At 40.3% G+C, this 23,171-nt stretch overlaps 1 pseudogene; it reads right to left on the bottom strand.

The window, feature by feature from the left end:
* Window positions 1-21,620: 21,620 nt before the first annotated feature.
* LOC123792283 (olfactory receptor-like protein OLF4) lies at window positions 21,621-22,449 on the bottom strand (annotated as a pseudogene).
* Between the last annotated feature and the right edge of the window lie 722 nt (window positions 22,450-23,171).

Here is a 23,171-nt window from a genome sequence, read left to right as displayed (position 1 = left end):
TATCTAAGTGATAATAGTTTTCTTAAATAAAGATCTATGGATTCAAATATGGTTACGGAAGGTAAAGGCAATCTACAGTCAAGTCTAACAAAGAGATAAGAGTCAAGGATGATGCAACTCTTAGAAATAGAGCCCATCACAAAGAGCCAAAAGGACCCATGGGGAATAACAGAGGTGTGAAAACAAGTGAGAAATATCTATAGAGGTGATTTATTAGCACTCAATGTATAAAATACCATTCATTTTCTATTTTTTTAATCACAAGGATTGGCAAGTGAAGAATATTAGTGAACAGCTCAATTTTTCAGGATTGATAATAAATCAAAAAAGCAATAGAGAAAACACCATATAACCAAATGACAAATTTGAGCCCATACTACTAGTAAACACAATTCCCTACATATGTCTATACATACAGCGCCTGGGTGGCTCAGTCATTAAGCGTCTGCCTTCGGCTCAGGGCGTGATCCCAGGGTCCTGGGATCGAGCCCTGCATCAGGCTCCCTGCTCCACTGGGAGCCTGCTTCTTCCTCTCCCACTCCCCTTGCTGTGTTCCCTCTCTCTCTGGCTGTCTTTCTCTCTGTCAAATAAATAAATAAAATCTTTAAAAACAAAAAACAAAAAAATATGTCTGTACATACACAAGAGAACACAATGCAAACAGCAAAGCTGGTAAAATAAAAACAAAACCCCTGTCTAATTGCTTGTTCGAAAGAATGCAATAAAAAATGAGAATAAAACCCCCCTGTCCCCACTGTACAAATACAAAGACCTCGTAGAGACAATGTACAATACAGAAAACCAATGTCCACTTCTTTCTTTAACATCATCAATGAATCCATTAATCAGTTCATATGGCCAGCGAATGAGAATAGAGATCTCTAGGTTCTGGGCTAGGATGGTGACTGTCAGCTGACCTCAGCTAAATGCACCTGGTTTGGATTGTCTCTGCAATCCTTTGCTGCAAAACCTGTGGGGCTCTTGGACTCACCTGCATGGGAACTCTGAGGAAGGAGTCTCCATGTAGCAGCCTGAATTCTTCCTGGATGGGGATGATGGTAACTAAACTCTGTCCCCACACAAGATGGCAGGAAGGAGGCTGGCATCAGTCTCCCAGCCAAGCTTAGGATTCCAGAAGCAACAAGCAGGTCCCATCCAGGCCAAGGTGGCACAGGCAGAGGGACTGCCACACAGGAGGTATTTAGAGCTTCCTCTGTCTGTTCATGAGGCACGTTTCCCTCCTGCTTCCCCAACCTCCAAGCACATGATTTCCCCATGGGACACTGGTTTGGACACAAAGGAAATTTTCTTGGAGATTCTGTGTTCCCAACAGACCAGGTTACAACTGAGTGAATCCAGAGTTAATTACTCCTTCCTTGGGAACTCCACTGCTCCCAGAGTTCGGACCTCCTGGTACCTTATCCCAACTCTGATTTCAACTTTTCCCCAAACTCTAAGACTGAGCAATCTGTGTGGATTAGACCCCTTGGGTCTCCAAAATATTGACTTGTGGTGGAGACACAGCCATGCCATCTATAGAAAACTGCTGTTTTTCTTTTCAACAAGGAGGAGAATTAAGTCCCTGATATAAACAGTGAGCAAGAGAAACCTCAGCTTCATGACACATTTTCCAGAGATTAGGAATTTAGTTCCTCGTTGCGACACATTTGTTCATTATAAGAAATATATATATGCAAGGGCCTCTGGATGGCTTAGTCAGTTGAGCATATCACTCTGTTTTGGTTCAGGTCATGGACTGTGGGTCCTGGGATTGAGCCCTTCTCAGGTTCCAGGTTCACTGTGGGGTCTGCACGTCCCTCTCCCTCTCTCTCACTCCTCCCCCCACTCATGCTCTTCCTCTCTCTCTCCCTCTCTTTCTCAAATAAACAAATAAAATCTTAAGAAAATGACAAAATATATTTAAGATTATTTTTGCAGTATAACATGAACTTGGAATAGAGAAGTAGAATCTTCCCTATAGCCTCCAGAATGAACCAAGCCTTGCAAACATCTTCATTTTAGCCCAGTGAGAACCACTTCAGGCTTCTGATCCATAGAATTCTAGGAAGATAAATGTGTTTTAAAACACTAATGCAGTCATTTTGCATTAGCAGTAGGACTTGAATACAAAAAGTCATCCAATAAGCTTTGGTAAGGAACCTGAGATTAAGATTCTCCATTCATTCACTGAGCTTCCCCTGGGTAAAAAATTTTGTTATAATCCCACCTTTAAGTAGAAGAACTTTAAAATCAATTTGGAGATATTCATCCTCTTTGGCCAGTAGAGATCTTCTCAGGGAATAAACGCAAATGTGCTTTACATTTTGATGTCTTGGAGGCATTAAGATAGGAAAAGTAATCCATCATTTAAATGTATGTCTATCATTTACTTTAAATCTTTGTGTCTATATCACCACATACTTTTAATTTCATGATAATTCAAACATTTATTCTTTTCATATTTATACTCTTCAACTTTCCCTCAAGTTTTCTTTCAACATAAAGGAAGAGATTATAAAAGAGTCTGTGTGTAAAATGAATCAACAAACACACAAAAAAGGAGAACCAGGGGCGCCTGAGTGGCTCAGTAGATTGAATGTCCAATTCTTGATTTTGGCTCAGGTCATGATCTCAGGGTCATGAGATTGAGCTCATCATCAGGCTCTGCCTTCAAGGGGGAGTCTGATTCTCTCGCTCTCCCTCTGTCCCTTCTCCTGCTCTCTCTCTCTCTTTCTCAAATAAATAAATAAATCATAAAAAAGGAGACCCAGACCTATAAATGCAGAGAATAAACTCATTGTTGCCAGAAGGGAGGTGGGGGACGGACAGAATGGGTGAAGGGGAGTGGGAGGTACAAGCTTCCAGTTATAGGATGAATGAGTCATGGGAATAAAAGGTGCATCATGTGGAATATTGTCAATGATGTTGTAATAGTGTTGCGTGGTGACAGACAGTAGCTACGCTTGTGGTGAGCATCGCATAATGTATAGAGAAGTTGAATCCCTATGTTCTACACTTGAAACTAGTGTATCATTGTGGGCCAACTATATCCAAATAAGAAAATTATTTAAAAAACGGGTCTGTGTTTATGTACATGTGTATTTATTTTGAAACAAAAATGTATACAAATAAATACATGCCTAGATAGCCATACAACTTTACATCTGAACATTTTCTTTGGACTCAACAAAATATGTTGACACATTTCATTTATTTCTTGCAATGTTCATTCAAAGTTATGTGTACTATGCACATTACTTTCAGAAATAAAGAAGCTGAGGCTCAGGGAGATTATATTAAAAAGCCATTGAAGTGGAGGTATGGCAAGGTGGCAGATGGCTAGGGGCCTCGTTTCATCTGTTCCTTTGAATTTAGCTGGATATGTATCAAACCATTCTGAACACACACGAATTCAGCGTGAGATGTAGGAAAATATATCTGAAACTCTACAAGTAGAAAAGTGACTTCTTTTTGTAAAGTAGGAGGTGGGGAGTCTTTGAACTGTGGGCAGATATCAGAAGATAAACTTTATGGATCCCACAAGATTGTAAAACTCCAGTGCCAGGGGAAAATAGTATATTAAGCTACAGGTGTTTTCTCATGATTCATTTATCTTTCAATCTAAGCAAAGAGAGACCCCAAGACTAACATAGCCCAGAAAGACACATAGACAATCTACAGAAACAGGGACTTTACAGGCAATACATTGCTACTAAATTCATATCTTTCAATAGTTACTCTGAATGTAAATGGGCTAAATGCTCCAACCAAAAGACACGGGGTATCAGATGGGATAAAAAAGCAAGAACTATTCATATGCTGTCTACAAGAGACTAATTTTAGACCTAAAGACACCTCCAAATTGAAAGTGAGGGGTTGGAAAACCATTTACCATGTAATGGACATCAAAAAGAAGTTGGAGTAGCAATCTGCACATCAGACAAATTAGATTTTAGACCAAGGACTGTAGTAAGAGATGTAGAGGGACACTGTATCATACTTAAAGGGACTATCCAACAAGAAGACCTGACTATTGTAAATATTGTGAATATCTATGCCCCCAACATGGGAGCCGCCAATTATATAAACCAATTAATCACCAAAGTAAAGAAACATATCAATAATAATACATTACTAATAGGGGATTTCATTTTTTTTAATTTTTTATTATATTATGTTAGTCACCATACAGTACATCCCTGGTTTCCGATGTAAGGCTCGATGATTCATTAGTTGTGTATAACACCCAGTGCACCATGCAATACGTGCCCTCCTTACTACCCATCACCGGTCTATCCTATTCCTAATAGGGGATTTCAACACCCCACTCACAACAATGGACAGATCATCTAAGCAGAAGATTAACAAAGAAGCAAGGGCATTGAATGACATACTGGACCAGATGGACTTCACAGATATATACAGAGCATTCCATCCTAAAATAACAGAATACTCATTCTTCTCGAGTGCATATGGAATATTCTTCAGAATAGATCACATGATGGGTCACAAATGAGGTCTCAGTCCAATACCAAAAGATTGAGATTATTCCCTGCATGTTATCAGACCACAATGCTTTGAAACTGGAACTCAATCACAAAAGGAAATTCAGAAAGAACTCAAAACACTTGGAGGTTAAAGAGCATCCTGCTAAAGAATGAATGGGTCAACCAGGAAATTAAAGAAGAACTTAAAAAATTCATGGAAACTAATGAGAATGAAAACACATTGGTTCAAAACCTCCTGGATACAGTAAAGGCAGTCCTAAGAGGAAAGTACATAGCCATCCAAGATTTTCTCAAATAAGCAGAAAAATCCCCAATGTACAATCTAACCATAGACCTAATGGAGGTGGAGAAAGAACAGCAAATAAAGCCTCAAAGCCAAGCAGAAGAAGAGAAATAATGAAAGCTAGAGCAGAAATCAATGTAATGGAAATCAAAGGAAATGTAGAACAGATCAACGAAACTAGAAGCTGGTTCTTTGAATGAACGAATAATATCGATAAGCCCTTAGCCAGACTTATCCAAAACAAAAGAGAAAGGACCAAAATTATAAAATCATGAATGAAATGGGAGAGATCAAAACCAATACCAAGGAAATAGGGAAAATTGTAAGAACACATCATGAGCAACTATATGCCAACAAATTAGGCAATGTGGAAGAAATGGATTCATGCCTTGAAACTTTTAAACTACCAAGACTAAAACAGAAAAAGGTAGAAAATCTGAACAGACCAATAACCAGAAGGAAATTGACAAAGTAATCAAAAACCTCCCCCAAAACAAGAGTCCAGGGCCAGAGGGATTCCCAGGGGGAATTCTACCAAACACTGAAAGAAGAAATAATACCTTTTCTACAGATGCTCTTTCAAAAAATAGAAATGGAAGAAAAACTTCCAAACTTGTTCTATGAGGCCAGCATTACCCTGATCCCAAAACCAGACAAGGACCCATCAAAGAGAATTACAGACAAATATGCCTGATGAACATGGATGCCAAAATACTCATCAAGAAAGTAGCCTATAGGATCCAACAGTACACCAAAAGGATTTTTCACCATGACCAAGTGGGATTTATTTCTGGGATGCAAGGGTGGTTCAACATTCGCAAATCAACCAATGTGATAGATCACATTAATGAAGGAAAAGTGAAGAACCATATGATCCTCTCAACCAATGCAGAAAAAACATTTGACAAAGTACAGCATTCTTTCTTGACTAAAACTCTTCACAGTGTAGGGATAGAGGGAATATATCTCAATATCATAAAAGCCACCTATGAAAAGCCCACAGTGAATATCATTCTCAATGGGGAAAAGCTGAGAGTTTTCCCTTAAGGTCAGGAACATGACAGGGTTACCCACTCTCCCCACTATTATTCAAGATAGTACTAGCAGTTCTAGCCTTAGCAATCAGACAACAAAAAGAAATAAAAGGCATTCAAAATGGCAAAGAAGTCAAACTCTCATTCTTCCCGGATAATATGATGCTTTATATGTAAAACCCCAAAGACTCCACACCAAAATTGCTAGAACTCATACATAAATTCAGCAACATGACAAGATACAAAATCAATGCACATAAATCAGTTTCATTTCTATACACTAACAATGTGATTGAAAAAGAGAAATTAAGGAATTGATTCCATTTACAATAGCACCAAATACCATAAGATACCTAGGAACAAACGTAATCAAAGAGGTAAAAGACCTGTACTCCAGAAACTACAGAACACTTATGAAAGAAATTGTGGACGTCACAAAAAGATACAAAAACACTCCACGCTCATGGATTGGAAGAATAAACATTGTTAAAATGTCTATGCTGCCCTGAGCAATCTACACATTCAATGCAATGCCTATCAAAATACTATCAACATTTTTCATAGAGCTGTATCAAACAATCCTTAAATTCATATGGAATCAGAAAAGACCCCAAATAGCCAAAGGAATATTGAAAAAGAAAACCGAAGCTGGTGGCATAACAATTAGAGACTTCAAAGTGTATTACAAAATGAAACCATCAAGACAGTATGGCACTGACACAAAAACAGACACGTAGATCAATGGAACAGAATAGAGAACCCAGAAATGGACCTGCAACTCTATGGACAACTGATCTTTGACAAAGCGGGAAAGAATATCCAATGGAAAAAGGACAGTCTCTTCAATAAATGGTGTTGAGAAAATTGGACAGCCACATGCAGAAGAATGAAACTGGACCATTTTCTTACACCATACACAAAGATAAACACAAAATGGATGAAAGATGTAAATGTGAGACAGAAATCCATCAAAATCCTAGAGGAGAACACTGGCAGCAACCTCTTTGACCTTGGCTGCAGCAACTTCTTTCAAGACATATCCCCAAAGGCAAGAAAAACAAAAGCAAAAATGAACTATTGGGACTTCATCAAGATAAAATCTAGTGCAAAGCAAAGGAAACAGTCTACAAAACCAAAAGACAACCTACAGAATGGGAGGAGATATTTGCAAATGTCTTATCAGATAGAGGGCTTGTATCCAACATGTATAAAGAACTCATCAAACTCAACATCCAATAAACAAAGAATCCAGTCAAGAAATAGGCAGAAGACATGAACAGACACTTCTCTAAAGAAGACATAAATGGCCAATAGACATATAAAAAATGCTCAATATCTCTTGTCATCAGGAAAATACCAATCAAAACCTCAAGGAGACACCACCTCACACCAGTCAGAATGACTAAAATTAGCAAGTCAGGAAACAACAAATGTTGGCGAGGATGCAGAGAAAAGGGAATCCTCCCACACTGCTGGTTGGAATGCAAGCTGGTACAGCTACTCTGGAAAACTATATGGAGGCTCCTCAAGAAGTTAAAAGTAGGGCTACCCTATTACCCAGCAATTGCACTACTACCTACCCAAAAGATACAAAGAGTGATGTGAAGGGGCACCTGCACCCCAATATTTATAGTAGTAATGTCCACTGTAGCCCAAAAATGGAAAGAGCCCAGACGTCCATTGACAGATGAATGGATACAGAAGAGATGATATATATATGAAATGGAATACTACTCAGCCATGAAAAAATGAAAGATGAATGGATACAGAAGAGATTATCTATCTATCTATCTATCTATCTATCTATCTATCTATCTATCTATTTATCTATCTATCTACCATACAGTACATCCTTAGTTTTTTTAAATAATATTTTTTATTATATTATGTTAGTCACCATATAGTACATCCCTAGTTACATCCTTAGGTTTTGACGTAGAGTTCCATGATTCATTATTTTCTGTTCTCAGTTTCTTCAATGTTGTTATTATGAAAGACTGCAGAATTTTGTCAATTTTTTTCTGCATCAGTTGAGATAATCCTGCCTTTTATCCTTCATTCTGTTAATGTGGCATATAACAGGGAGGGGTTTTCATAAATTAATCCATCCTTGCCTTCTAAGAATGAATCCCACTTGGTCATGATACATAATCTTTTTATACACCATGGGCAAAAGTCTGCTATATTTAGTTTGGTAATATTTAGTCAAAGATTCTTTTTTTAAAGATTTTATTTATTTATTTATTTGACAGAGAGAGAGACAGCCAGCAAGAGAGGGAACACAAGCAGGGGGAGTGGGAGAGGAAGAAGCAGGCTCCCAGAAGAGTAGGGAGCACAAAGCGGGGCTCGATCCCAGGAACCTGGGATCATGCCCTAGGTGGAAGGCAGACGCTTAACGACTGAGCCAACCAGGCACCCCTAGTCAAAGCTTTTTAACTTCAACATTCCTACTGATCTATACTTTTCTTTTCTGTAATGTTTTTTTTTAATGATTTTTTTATTATATTATGTTAGTCACCATACAGTACATACCCAGTTTTCGATGTAAGGCTTGATGATTCATTAGTTGTGTATAACACCCAGTGCACCATGCAATATGTGCCCTCCTTACTACCCATCACCGGCCTATCCCATTCCCCCACCCCCCTCCCCTCTGTAGCCCTCAGTTTGTTTCTCATAGTCCATAGTCTCTCATGCTTCATTCCCCCTTCTGATTACACCCCTTTCTTTATCCCTTTCTTCCCCTACTGATCATTCTAGTTCTTATGTTCCATAGATGAGAGAAATCATATGATAGTTGTCTTTCTCTGCTTGACTTATTTCACTTAGCATTATCTCCTCCAGTGCCGTCCATGTTGTAGCAAATGTTGAGAACTCATTCTTTCTGGTAGCTGAGTAATATTCCATTGTATATATGGACCACAACTTCTTAATCCAGTCATCTGTTGCAGGGCATCTCGGCTCCTTCCACGATTTAGCTATTGTGGACATTGCTGCTATGAACATTGGGGTGCATATGGCCCTTCTCTTCACTACGTCTGTATCTTTGGGGTAAACACCCAGTAGTGCAATGGCTGGATCATAGGGTAGCTCCATTTTTAACTTTTTAAGGGACCTCCACACTGTTTTCCAGAGTGGCTGTACCAACTTGCATTCCCACCAACAGTGTAGGAGGGATCCCCCTTCTCCACATCCTCTACAACAATTATTGTCTCTTGCCATGTCTATTTTTGCCATTCTAACTGGCGTAAGGTGGTATCTCAGTGTGGTTTTGATTTGAATTTCCTTGATGGCTAATGATTTTGAACATTTTTTCATGTGTCTGTTAGCCATTTGTATGTCTTCATTGGAAAAGTGTCTGTTCATATCTTCTGCCTATTTTTTTATTTGTTTATTTGTTTCTCATGTATTGAGTTTGAGAAGTTTTTGTAGATCTTGGATACCAGTCCTTTATCTGTAGTGTCATTTGCAAATATCTTCTCCCATTCCGTGGGCTGCCTCTTAGTTTTTCTGACTGTTTCCTTGGCTGTGCAGAAACTTTTAATCTTGATGAAGTCCCATAAATTCATTTTATCTTTTGTTTCTCTTGTCTTTGGGGATGTATCATGAAAAAGGTTGCTTTGGCCGATGTCGTAGAGGTTGCTGTCCATGTTCTCCTCTAGAATTCTGATGGATTCCTGTCTCACCTCGAGGTCTTTCATCCATTTGGAGTTTATTTTTGTGTATGGTGTGAGATAGTGGTCAAGTTTCATTCTTTTGCATGTAGCTGTCCAATTTTCCCAGCACCATTTATTGAAGAGACTGTCTTTTTCCCACTGTATGTTTTTTCCTGCTTTATCAAATATTAGTTGCCCAAAGAGCTGAGGGTCCATTTCTGGGCTCTCTATTCTGTTCCATTGGTCTATGTGTCTGTTTTTGTGCCAGTACCATGCTGTCTTTGTGATCACAGCTTTGTAGTACAGCTCAAAATCCGGCATTGTGATGCCCCCAGCTTTGTTTTTCCTTTTCAACAGTTCCTTGGAGATTCGGGGTCTTTTCTGGTTCCATACAAATTTAAGGACTATTTGTTCCAGTTCTTTGAAAAACGTTCTCGGTATTTTGTTTTTTTTTTTTTTTGTTTTTTTTTTCTGCTGCCAATTACCCATTTTTTATTTTTTTTATTTTTTTTATTTATTTTTTTTTATTAATAATGATTTTTTATTATATTATGTTAGTCACCATACAGTACATCCCCGGTTTTCGATGTAAGGCTCGATGATTCATTAGTTGTGTATAACACCCAGTGCACCATGCAATATGTACCCTCCTTACTACCCATCACCGGTCTATCCCATTCCCCCACCCCCCTCCCCTCTGTAGCCCTCAGTTTGTTTCTCATAGTCCATTGTCTCTCATGTTTCATTCCCCCTTCTGATTACCCCCCCTTTCTTTATCCCTTTCTTCCCCTACTGATCATTCTAGTTCTTATGTTCCATAGATGAGAGAAATCATATGATAGTTGTCTTTCTCTGCTTGACTTATTTCACTTAGCATTATCTCCTCCAGTGCCGTCCATGTTGTAGCAAATGTTGAGAACTCATTCTTTCTGATTGCTGAGTAATATTCCATTGTATATATGGACCACAACTTCTTAATCCAGTCATCTGTTGCAGGGCATCTCGGCTCCTTCCACGATTTAGCTATTGTGGACATTGCTGCTATGAACATTGGGGTGCATATGGCCCTTCTCTTCACTACGTCTGTATCTTTGGGGTAAACACCCAGTAGTGCAATGGCTGGATCATAGGGTAGCTCCATTTTTAACTTTTTAAGGGACCTCCACACTGTTTTCCAGAGTGGCTGTACCAACTTGCATTCCCACCAACAATGTAGGAGGGATCCCCTTTCTCCACATCCTCTCCAACAATTGTTGTTTCTTGCCTTGTCTATTTTTGCCATTCTAACTGGCGTAAGGTGGTATCTCAGTGTGGTTTTGATTTGAATTTCCTTGATGGCTAATGATTTTGAACATTTTTTCATGTGTCTGTTAGCCATTTGTATGTCTTCATTGGAAAAGTGTCTGTTCATATCTTCTGCCCATTTTTTGATTTGTTTATTTGTTTCTCGTGTATTGAGTTTGAGAAGTTCTTTGTAGATCTTGGATACCAGTCCTTTATCTGTAGTGTCATTTGCAAATATCTTCTCCCATTCCGTGGGCTGCCTCTTAGTTTTTCTGACTGTTTCCTTGGCTGTGCAGAAACTTTTAATCTTGATGAAGTCCCATAAATTCATTTTATCTTTTGTTTCTCTTGCCTTTGGGGATGTGTCATGAAAAAGGTTGCTTTGGCCGATGTCGTAGAGGTTGCTGCCTATGTTCTCCTCTAGAATTTTGATGGATTCCTGTCTCACCTCGAGGTCTTTCATCCATTTGGAGTTTATTTTTGTGTATGGTGTGAGATAGTGGTCAAGTTTCATTCTCTTGCATGCAGCTGTCCAATTTTCCCAGCACCATTTATTGAAGAGACTGTCTTTTTCCCACCGGATGTTTTCTCCTGCTTTATCAAATATTAGTTGCCCAAAGAGCTGAGGGTCCATTTCTGGGCTCTCTATTCTGTTCCATTGGTCTATGTGTCTGTTTTTGTGCCAGTACCATGCTGTCTTTGTGATCACAGCTTTGTAGTACAGCTCGAAATCCGGCATTGTGATGTCCCCAGCTTTGTTTTTCCTTTTCAACAGTTCCTTGGAGATTCGGGGTCTTTTCTAGTTCCATACAAATTTAAGGACTATTTGTTCCAGTTCTTTGAAAAACGTTCTCGGTATTTTGATCGGGATAGCATTGAAAGTGTAGATTTCTCTGGGTAGCATGGACATTTTAACTATGTTAATTCTTCCGATCCATGAGCATGGAATATCTTTCCATCTTTTTATGTCTTCGTCAATGTCTTTTAAGAGTGATTTATAGTTTCTAGAATAAAGGTCCTTTACGTCTCTGGTTAAGTTAATTCCAAGGTAACGTATGGTTTTTGGTGCTATTGTAAATGGGATGGATTCCCTAATTTCTCTTTCTTCGTTCTCGTTATTCGTGTACAGAAATGCAACTGATTTCTGAGCATTGATTTTGTATCCCGCCACGTTACTGAATTGCTCTGTAACTTCTAATAGTTTGGGAGTGGCTTCTTTTGGGTTTTCCATATAGAGTATCATGTAATCTGCGAAGAGAGACATTTTGACTTCTTCTTTGCCAATTTGAATACCTTTGATCCCTTTTTGTTGTCTGACTGCTGTTGCAAGGACTTCTAGTACTATGTTGAATAATAGTGGCGAGAGTGGGCATCCTTGTCGTGTTCCTGATCTTAAGGGAAAGGCTTCCAGCTTTTCCCCATTGAGAATAATATTTGCAGTAGGTTTTTCATAGATGGCTTTTATGAGATTGAGAAATGTACCTTCTATTCCTATACTCTGAAGGGTTTTAATCAGGAAAGGAGGCTGTATTTTGTCAAATGTTTTTTCGGCATCGATTGAGAGGATCATATGGTTCCTGAGTCTTTTCTTGTTGATATGATGTATCACGCTGATTGATTTGCGAATATTGAACCACGCTTGCATCCCAGGTATGAATCCCACTTGATCGTGGTGGATAATCCTTTTAATGAACTGTTGGATTCTATTAGCAAGTATCTTGTTGAGGATTTTGGCATCCATATTCATTAGGGAAATCGGTCTGTAATTCTCCTTTTTGAGGGGGTCTTTGCCTGGTTTGGGGATCAAGGTAATATTGGCCTCATAGAATGAGTTTGGTAGCTTTCCTTCTGTTTCTATTTTTTGAAATAGCTTTCGGAGAATAGGTATTATTTCTTCTTTGAATGTTTGGTAGAATTCCCCAGGAAAACCGTCCGGGCCTGGAGTTTTGTTCTTTGGAAGTTGTTTATCACTGACTCAATTTCTTCATAATTAATTGGCCTGTTTAAGAAATCAATTTCTTCCTGTTTCAATCTTGGTAGTTTATAGGTTTCCAGGAAGGATTCCATCTCTTCCAGATTGCTTAGTTTATTGGCATATAGCTGTTGATAAAAATTTCTAATAATCTTCCAATTTCAATGGTGCTCGTCGTGACCTCTCCTTTTTCATTCATAATTTTAATAATCTGGGTCCTTTCTCTTTTCTTTTGGATAAGTCTTGCCAGTGGTCTGTCAATTTTATTGATTCTCTCCAAGAACCAGCTTCTAGTCCTGTTGATCTGCTCTACTGTACTTCTGGTTTCTGCTTGATTGATTTCAGCTCTAATTTTGGTCAACTGCTTCCTTGTGCATGGATTAGGCCTGTCCCTCTGTTGCTGTTCCAGCTTCTTGAGGTGAGAATATGAAAACTGCATTTTAGATTTTTCTATTCTTTTGAGTGAGGCTTGGATGGCTATGTATTTCCCCCTTAGGACTGCCTTTGCAGTATCCCATAGGTTTTGGACTGTTGTATTTTCATTCTCATTGGTCTCCATAAATTGTGTAATTTGATTATTGATTTCCTGGTTTATCGAGTCATTCCTGAGCAGGATAGTTCTTAGTCTCCAAGTGTTTGAGTTTCTTCCAAATTTTTCCTTGTGGTTGAGTTCTAATTTCAGAGCGTTGTGGTCTGAGAAAATGCAGGGGATAATTTCAATCCTTTGGTATCGGCTGAGACCTGTTTTGTGTCCCAGAACATGGTCTATTCTTGAAAATGTTCCATGGGCATTAGAATAGAAAGAGTTCTTTGGTTCTGGCGTGTAGTGTTCTATATATATCTATGAGGTCCAAGTCGTCGAGTATGGCATTCAAAGCCTTTGATTCTTTGCTTAGTTTTTGCCAGGGTGTTCTGTCTATTTCTGAGAGTGGAGTGTTGAGGTCCCCTACTATTAATGTATTTTTATTTATATGTCTCTTTTTTTTTTAACGATTTTTTTTTATTTGACAGAGATAGAGACAGCCAGCGAGAGAGGGAACACAAGCAGGGGGAGTGGGAGAGAAAGAAGCAGGCTCCCAGCAGAAGAGCCTGATGTGGGGCTCGATCCCAGAACGCCGGGATCACGCCCTGAGCCGAAGGCAGGTGCTTAACCGCTATGCCTCCCAGGCGCCCCTACATGTTTCTTTATTCTGGTTAAGCATTGGCTTGTGTATCTTGCTGCTCCCCTGTTGGGGGCATATATATTTATAATTGTCATATCCGCTTGTTGAATATTTCCTTTAAGAATAATATAGTGCCCTTCTGCGTCTCTAACTATAGTCTGTAGTTTAAAATCCAGTTTATCTGATATGAGAATTGCTACCCCAGCTTTCTTTTGAGGTCCATTTGCGTGAAAGATGGTACTCCATCCCCTTACTCTCAGTCTGAATGCATGTTTGGGTTCGAAATGAGTCTCTTGTAGACAGCAAATGGATGGGTCATTTCTTTTTATCCAATCTGCAACCCTGTGGCGTTTTAAGCAAGAATTTAAACCATTAATATTAAGACTGAGTACTGAGAGATATGCGTTTAATGCTGCCATGTTGCCAGTAAAGTCTTTGTATTGGCTGTGACTTTCTGTTCTATATCACTCTTGGGGCCTTTTTACTTTTATAGAACCCCCCGTAATACCTCCTGTAGGGCTGGTTTCATGGTTACGAAATTGGTTAGTGACTGGCGATTCTGAAATGTCTTTATTTCTCCATCAATTCTGAATGACAGCCTTGCTGGATAAAGGATCCTTGGCTGCATGTTTTTCTCTGAAAGAGCTTTAAAAATGCTCCCCCAACCCTTTCTCTCATTCCAGGTCTGTGTAGACAGGTCTGACGTAATTCTGATGCCTTTGCCTTGTTACGTGAGAAATTTCTTTGCCCTGGCCGCTTTCAATACTGTATCCTTGGATCTAATATTTGCGAAATGGACTATGACGTGACGTGGCGTGGGTTTGTCGTGGTTGAGCTTGGGAGGGGTCCTCTCTGCCTCTTGGACACGAATTTTTGTTTCCCTTGCTAGATTAGGGAAGTTTTCAGCTGCAATTTGTTCAAATATCTCTTCTAGACCTCTGTTTTTCTCCACCCTCTCGGGGATGCCGATGATTCTAACATTGGATCGTTTCGTTGAGTCAGTAATCTCCCATAGCCAACATTCGTGGGCGTGGATTTTTTAAAGACCATCTTCTATTTTCATGTTTTCCTCTATTAACGCATCCTCCAATTCACTAACCCTTTCTTCTGCTTCGGTGACCCTGGCCGTCAGAGCCTCTAGTTTTGCCTGCATTTGGCTCATAGAATTTTTAATTTCTGTCAAATTCGCTCTCATTTCTGCCCTTAGGGATTCTATATTCTCAGTAACATTTTCCTTAATACTTTTTTCAAGTCTACTCATCATCTTGACCATTGTTACTCTGAATTCCATTTCTGATAATTTGGTTACATCCATATCCATTATTTCTGTGGCAGAGGCCACAGACTCACTGTCTTTTCTTTGCTGGGTGGGGGGCTTCTCCTTCTTGTCATTCTGATGAGGAGAGGTTGCGGGGTTGTCCAGAGCCCAAATTATTTACTGGGTCCCAGGCTGTGCCCCTTGTTTTATAGGGATCTTAGAGATGTGGGCTTCATCTTTAAAGATTTTATTTATTTACTTATCTGAGAGAGGGAGACAGACAGTCAGCAAGAACGGAACAGAAGCAGGGAAGTGAGAGAGGAAGAAGCATGCTCCCAGCGGAAGATCCCGATGAGGGACTCCTTTCTGGAATGCTGGGATCACGCCCTAAGCCGAAGATAGGCGCTCAATGACTGCGCCACCCAGGCGCCTTGGGTTGTGGGCTTCTTGATTTTTCAGCCTGCCTTCTGTGTTCTGGGGGAGGGGCCTGCCGCGCCAATACTCAGGCAACCCTTTTTGGTTACAGTCTCCGTGTCCCCTGCGAGGGGGGATGGGGATGGGCACTCTCTTTGCCGGTATTTCCAGGCTTTTGTTCTCTGGCAGCTTTCCCTGGCGGTCGGCTATGCCTCTTCTGAGAGTCAGAGCAGCAGAGGCTGCATTGTCACAGAACAGAGGGATTGCGGCCCATTCTCCACTGATGTTCTGGCCACTTTAACTCTATTACTGTTGGTGCTGCTCAACCCTGCAGCGTCCCGGGATGTGCGCACCAACCCGGTGTCCCTGCCCTCACTTCCAGGGTTGGCGCGTCTCTGTCCTTTGTGTTTCTAATGCCGCCAGCCACCGGCTGCCCCGCGCGCTCCCGGGTCTCCCGGTCTCAGTCTATGCCCGGTAAGCACACCTCGATTCCAGAGTTTCGTGAGAAGCCTGGTGGCGCGCGCACCTGGTTCAGGGTCTCAGTCTGCTCTCTCGCGGGTGCCCTCCGTGAGTCTGCCTGCTCCCCCGTGCAGATGGCTGCCGCTTCCCAGCGCCCAAATGCGGTGGCTCCCTCCCCCTTCCGTTTATCTTCCGATATCTGTGCATGGTTTACAGCTCCCCTCTTGGTACCTCAATACTCAGAGCTGGAGATGTTCAATTGTAGAGATCCAGATGTATCTTCCTGCGTCTCAGGCTGATTCCGTGGTTATTTAGGCTGGTGTGTTACCTATCCAGCTCGACTCAGGGGACCGGCTGAAAAAGGGGTCCCCTACTCCTCCGCCATCTTAACACCCCTCCAGTTCTTTTCTGTAATGTTTTTATTTGACTTTGATATCAGTGAAATGCTGGCCTCTTGGAATAAAGTAGAAAGTGTTTTCCCTTTGAATTTCTTTGGAAGAGTTTGAGAAGGAGTGGTGTTCATCCTTCTAATTCTGTTTGGATCTTGTTGTCCTTAGTCATGACTACTCCCTTGGAATACCTACATTAGAAAATTTAATTCTCTTGGGAAAATGAAGCTCTGTGACTCACAGTTTCGCCTGTCCTCTCCTTTCTTTCCTTTTCTCTTTCTTTCTTTCTTTCTTTCTTTCTTTCTTTCTTTCTTTCTTTCTTTCTTTCTTTCTTCCTTCCTTCCTTCCTTCCTTCCTTCCTTCCTTCCTTCCTTCCTTTCTCTTTCCTCTGCTTCCTAATACAGTTGTGCTTCAAGTGCAAGGGTACAAAGTACCACAACAACGGAGAACTCTCTCTTTCTCTCCCTCCCTACACTGTGTGTGTGCATGTACGTATGTGTAGGGAATAGAGAAGTTATCAGTACAGTAAACAGAGGTAAAGCATTTATAGTAAGCTGAAGTTGTGTTAGGCAATAAAAAATGCAGAATGTAGACAAACTAGAGACAGAGTAAAGACAGAGAGAGAGAGAAAGAGAGAATTGTGGAGGAATGAATTTTGTTCCATTTGTATACATTATGTAAGTTTTATGCTGTTGTGGGCATCACACATAATATATAAATATAAAAATGACAGTGAATGATAGTGTCCATTGCCTTAGAATGTTTCCAAAGAAGCAGGACGCTTTGACCTCCTCTTTCTCTTATCCTACAGCAAACACCTGTTCTTGTTGTGTTACCCACTCTGCTCACAGCTTTTGCTTTGGTGTTGCCCAGTGGTGGTGGGTTTGGCCAGCAAACCCTGATATTGTGAATGAAAAGATTACTCCAGACACCTTAGTCGGAAAAAGGAGAGGGCCAGGGGAGCAGATGCTCTAGGGGCTAAAGGCCTCGAGCCAAGTTCTATCTCTGCTTTTATTGTGAGTTTAATCAATAAACCACATGCAAGGCAAGGAGTTCGTGACATATGTGACCACTACAGTTGCCTGCATTTTAAACATTTACTCCCTAGATGAGAACCTTGAGCCACAGCAAGAATCTGGTGCAGAAATTTGAAGCCCTGTGTCTGCTCTTTAGGCAGGTTTTCCTCTTGTTACTCTAACCTGTAAGTACATGATTTCCTTATGGGCCAATGGTCTCGACACAATAAGAACTTTGCCGACTGATTTTCTGATCCTAGGACACTGCATGATAATCCAGGTGAGTTCATTTTGATTCCTTCTTCTCCTTTCATCTGCATTCCAGATGTCTAAACCCACAGCACCTCATCACAACCCTGAGTTCAAGTTTTCCCAAAAGTTTAATCCTAAGGAATTCATCTGACTAGTTCCCTTAGGTCTTCAAAGCATTGATTAATGGTGGGGAGACAACCCCTGATCTATCTCTAGAAAGTAACTATTTCCTTCTTCAAGAAAGGGGAGACATTTGTTCCTTTACTATAAAATCTTGGGTCCTGCACTGCTTGGCTTCATGAAAATTTAGCCAAAACAAATTTCATAGTTAGATCCCAAGTTAAGATCTGTCACTCAGTCCCTTATTATGAAGAATTTATTAATTATAAGAGACACATTTAGATTTCATGCAGCATAGACTAGCTTAGCACACTAAAGGGACTCTATGATTTAATTTTTACAAAGGTTCAATATAAGAAGTAGTACTTTTGTGAGTTCTATTCTCCATCATAGAAATGGGGCTCAGAAGGATTTAGTGGTCTGCTCCAAGGCATAAACCAAGGAGGGATGTAGTCTTAATTGGAATTATGTCAGGATGCTTCCAGTTCTGCAACTCTGGGGCAGCAGTCCTCAGGCAGAGGTGCCCTTAGGATATTTGGCCATATCTGAAATGATGCTGCTGAAGACCGTAATCCACAGGACAGCACCCAACAAAAGTAATGATCCAGTTCCAAGGGTCAATGGTGAGAAGGTGAGACAACGTTCTCCAACCTCACTGTGTGCACAATTCACCAGGGATTGTAGTTGAAATGCAACTTCTGACTCATCAGGTCTCCAGGGTGCAGGGGCTGCATTTCTAACGAGCTCCCTGTGGTTTTGATGCTGCAGGTCCTGGTCTGTGGAGCACAGTTTGAGAGCAAAGCTGTGTTAGAGGAAATATAAATTAAAATTTTAAGTTGTCCAGGTGGCAATACTGCCCAAAAGATCTACAGATTCAATGACAATATGAAAATAAGAAAAAGGGGGTTTTGGGGAAACACTTTTAAGAACCTATCCTAAAATTAAATTTTAAATTGAAAATTTCCAAGCATGAACACATCATGCCATCCCATAATTATGTCTTCTTTAATTTCTTCAGCAATATTTTGTAGTTTTTACTTTTAAGTCCTTCATCTCTAACAGGTTAACCAATCATTCACCCCAGTGAGTAAATCCCCCGACACACTGCCATTGATATTCCATATTTGGTTGAGAGATGTACATCATGAAAAGAAATGTAGTGCATAGTGATACAAAGGACAATTTGAAATTTCGTTTATGATATTAGAGGTCATCTTTGACTCCAGGTCCATATTAAATCATTCCATGTATTCCAGGGGTGCCTGGCTGGTGCAGTCAGTTGAGTGACTGACTTTTGGTTTCATCTCAGGTCTTGATCTCATGGTGGTGAGATCAAGCCCCACAGGGGCTCCATGCTCAGTGCCGAGTCTGCTAGAGATTTTCTCCCTCTCCCTCTGCTCCTCTCGCTATGTTCTTTCTCTCTCAAATAAATAAATAAATAAATAAATCTTTTAAAAATTCTATTTATTCAAATATCTCTTTCCATGTAGATTCCACTGGTAGATATGTATTTGATAATTAGGACTGCCAGTGACTAATGTAAGCAATGGGACATACAGCCTGAGTGGATAACAGGATCCTAGTTAGGAGAATAAAATTGATAAAGTATTATAAAACACCCTAGTATGCTTATGAGGAAGAGCAGTTAATGAAGAGCTATACACAAAATAACAGACACAAAATGAAAAACTGTGGTCTCGGATTCATCACATCACATAATATAACAAACATAACATAACATAACATAACAACATAACATAACATAACATAACAACAACATAACAAACATAACCAAAATAGCCTAGTTGTCAAGGCAGCTATTCTTATTCTCACTTACCAGCCAGGAGACTAAGGTTTGCGAAGGTTAATGACACACTAAGAGCAATTGCTAATAAGTGATAGAACCAGACGCAAAATTTAATCTTCTGATAATAAATCCCATATTTTCCCCAACCACACACACACACACACACACACACACACACACACACACACACACACAAATGCCAAGTTGAATTTTTTTCATCTTAGTGGTAAGTTTTAGTAAAACTAAAGACATATTATCTGGTGTGATTTTTGTCCTCTGGGAAGAAATGATTCTTAGAAATCCAAGCACTTTGGGACACCTGAATAGCTCAGTTGAATAGCGTAGATCTTTGGCTCAGATTATGATCCTGGGGTTCTAGGTTGGTGCCCCACATTGAGCCCCACATTATGCTCCCTTATCAATGGGGAGCCTGCTTCTCTCTCTCCCTCTGCCTGCCACTCCCCCTGCTTGTTCTCTCTCTCTCTAAATAGATAAATAAATAATGCTTAAACATAAATAAATAAAAATCATTAGCCATCAGGGAAATTCAAATCAAAACCACATTGAGATACCACCTTACACCAGTTAGAATGGCAAAAATTGACAAGGCAGGAAACAACAAATGTTGGAGAGGATGTGGAGAAAGGAGATCCCTCTTACACTGTTGGTGGGAATGCAAGCCGGTACAGCCACTCTGGAAAACAGTGTGGAGGTCCCTTAAAAAGTTAAAAATTGAGCTACCCTATGATCCAGCAATTGCACTACTGGGTATTTACCCCAAAGATACAGATGTAGTGAAGAGAAGGGCCATATGTTCATAGCAGCAATGTCCACGATAGCTAAATCGTGGAAGGAGCCAAGCTGCCCTTCAACACATGACTGGATTAAGAAGATGTGGTCTATTATATATCTAAAAAAGAAAAAAAGAAAAGAAAAGAAAGTTTGGGGGGGAAATGGGATAGGCTGGTGATGGATATTAAGGAGGGCACATATTGCATGGAGCATTGGGTGTTATACGCAAGTAATGAATCATGGAACTTTACATAAAAAACTAGGGATGTACTGTATGGTGACTAACATAATATAATAAAAAAATTATTATTAAAAAAAAGAAGATGTGATCTATATATGCAATGGAATATTACTCAGCCATCAGAAAGAACAATTACCCAACATTTGCAGCAACATGGACAGGACTGGAGGAGATTATGCTAAGTGAAATAAGGCAAGCAGAGAAAGACAATTATCATATGATTTCTCTCATCTATGGAACATAGGAATAGCAGGAAGATCTGTAGGAGAAGGAAGGGAAGAATGAAGGGGGTGTAAAGAGAAGGGCGAATGAACCACAAGAGACTATGGACTCTGGGAAACAAACTGAGGGCTCCAGAGGGGAGGGGAGTGGGGGATTGGGATAGGCTGGTGATGGGTATTAAGGAGGGCACATATTGCATGGAGCACTGGGTGTTATACGCAAATAATGAATCATGGAACACCAAATCAAAAACTAAGGATGGACTGTATGGTGACTAACATAACAGAATAAAAAATTATTATTAAAAAACATAAATAAATAAATAAGCAAAATATTTTTTTAAAATAAATAGAATCTTAAATCGAAGCAGTTTCATGAGATAAATGGGAATTTCTAATATTTTCATATGAAAGATTGGGAATAAAGTAAGAAATGAAGGATGAAAATGAAGGGAAAACAGTTGGATATCAAAGAAAGTGAAAAACTTAATAAGTTATACTAAGAAGTTGAAAAAGTTAAAATTCCAAGAAATAAATGAAAGAGGCAAGTTCTATTTCCACAATCTGCTTAAAAATCATAACTTCTGACTCTAAGGCTTTGAGACATGCAATTATGATAAGTTATTTAGCCCCAGGACAACTGGCCCTTTGATAGCTGCCATCCCAGAGAATCTCATCAGAGCCCTCTTCATGTCTTTGTTCCTCAGGCTGTAGATGAAGGGGTTCAGCATGGGGGTGACCACCGTGTACATCACCGAGGCCACTGCACCTGCGTGGGAGCTCTGGGGAGCAGCAGAGCTAAGGTACACTCCTAGGCCCGTACAATAAAACAACGAGACAACTGAGAGGTGAGATGCACAGGTGGAAAATGCTTTGTACTTCCCCTCAGCTGATGAGATTCTCTGTATGCAGGAAACTATCTTAGAGTAAGAGTAAAGGACCCCAGCCAGGGGAGCACCACCAAGCAGCACAGCTGCAAAGTACATCACCATGTTATTCAGAAAGGTGTCAGAACAGGCAAGTTGGATCATCTGATTGAGTTCACAGAAAAAGTGGGGGATTTCCACCTCTGTACAGAAGGACAGCCGCAATACCATTGAGGTTTGTAACAAGGAATGCAGGACACTCGTGATCCAGGACACCAGAACCAGCAGTCCACAGAGCCGGGGGTTCATGATGACCGTGTAGTGCAGGGGGTGACAGATGGCCACAAACCTGTCATAAGCCATCACGGCCAGAAGGTAGATGTCCAATCCTGAAAAGATTATGAAAAAGTACATCTGTATGATGCATCCTGCATAGGTTGTAACTTTGCTCTGAGTCTGGATGTTCCACAGCATCTTGGGGACGGTGGTGGAGGTGAAACAGATGTCTACAAAGGACAGGTTGGCCAGGAAGAAGTACATGGGGGTATGGAGGTGGGAGTCAGAGGCAACAACCAGGATGATGAGCAGGTTTCCACACACAGTGATCAGGTACATAGAGAGGAAAAGCCCGAATATGAGGGGCTGCAGTTCTGGTTCCTCTGAAAATCCCAGAAGAAGGAATTCTGATATTCTTGTGTCATTACCTGATTGCATGTGGTTACATTAACTCCTAGGAAAGAGGAAAAGACATCATTAATTTTCACATGAACAGCATTGCTCACATAGTTGAAATGCTACAATTTATATTTTGCTGTCAAGAAGTTAATTTCAGTATCTTGTGTAGGGACTGTCCCCTTTGAAGAGATTCTGTCCCATTTCATCTCTGATGAGGCTTTTTTGTCTCATTTCCCCCATTCCCCACAGAGCTCATGCATTCTACTGTTTTATTAGGAATATCTTTTGGGGCACTGGGGTGGCTCAGTTGGTTAAGGATCTGACTCTTGATTTCAGCTCAGGTGATGATCTCAGGGTTTTGAGATGGAGCCCTGCATCAGGCTTGGCTTTGGGTGGGGAACCTGCTTGAGATTCTCTCTCTCCCTTTCTCTCTGTCCCTCCTCCATTCACACACACACACACACACACACACACACACACACACACACTCTCTCTCTCTCTCTCTCTCTCTCTCTCTCTCTTTCTCTCAACAACAACAAAAAAGAATATCTTTCAGGCATTCAAGGAATATGTACTGAGTGTCAAACATGTTCCATGTGATGTCTAGGCAATGAGTACAGGATCCTGAAAACCCAAAGCCACTATAATCCAATGATGGAGAAAGAACAGAAACAAAAAATATTAATAATACATCAGAGGGTGTCGTTGCTATAAAGAGAACAAGAGTAAGTATCAAGGAAAGAGTGGATACGAGTGTTATT

Source organism: Ursus americanus, chromosome 14, assembly GCF_024610735.1.
Source record: "Ursus americanus isolate L20-20 chromosome 14, mUrsAme1.1.p, whole genome shotgun sequence".
NCBI classification, from domain to species: domain Eukaryota; kingdom Metazoa; phylum Chordata; class Mammalia; order Carnivora; family Ursidae; genus Ursus; species Ursus americanus.
This window is presented reverse-complemented; position numbering and strand designations above follow the sequence as displayed.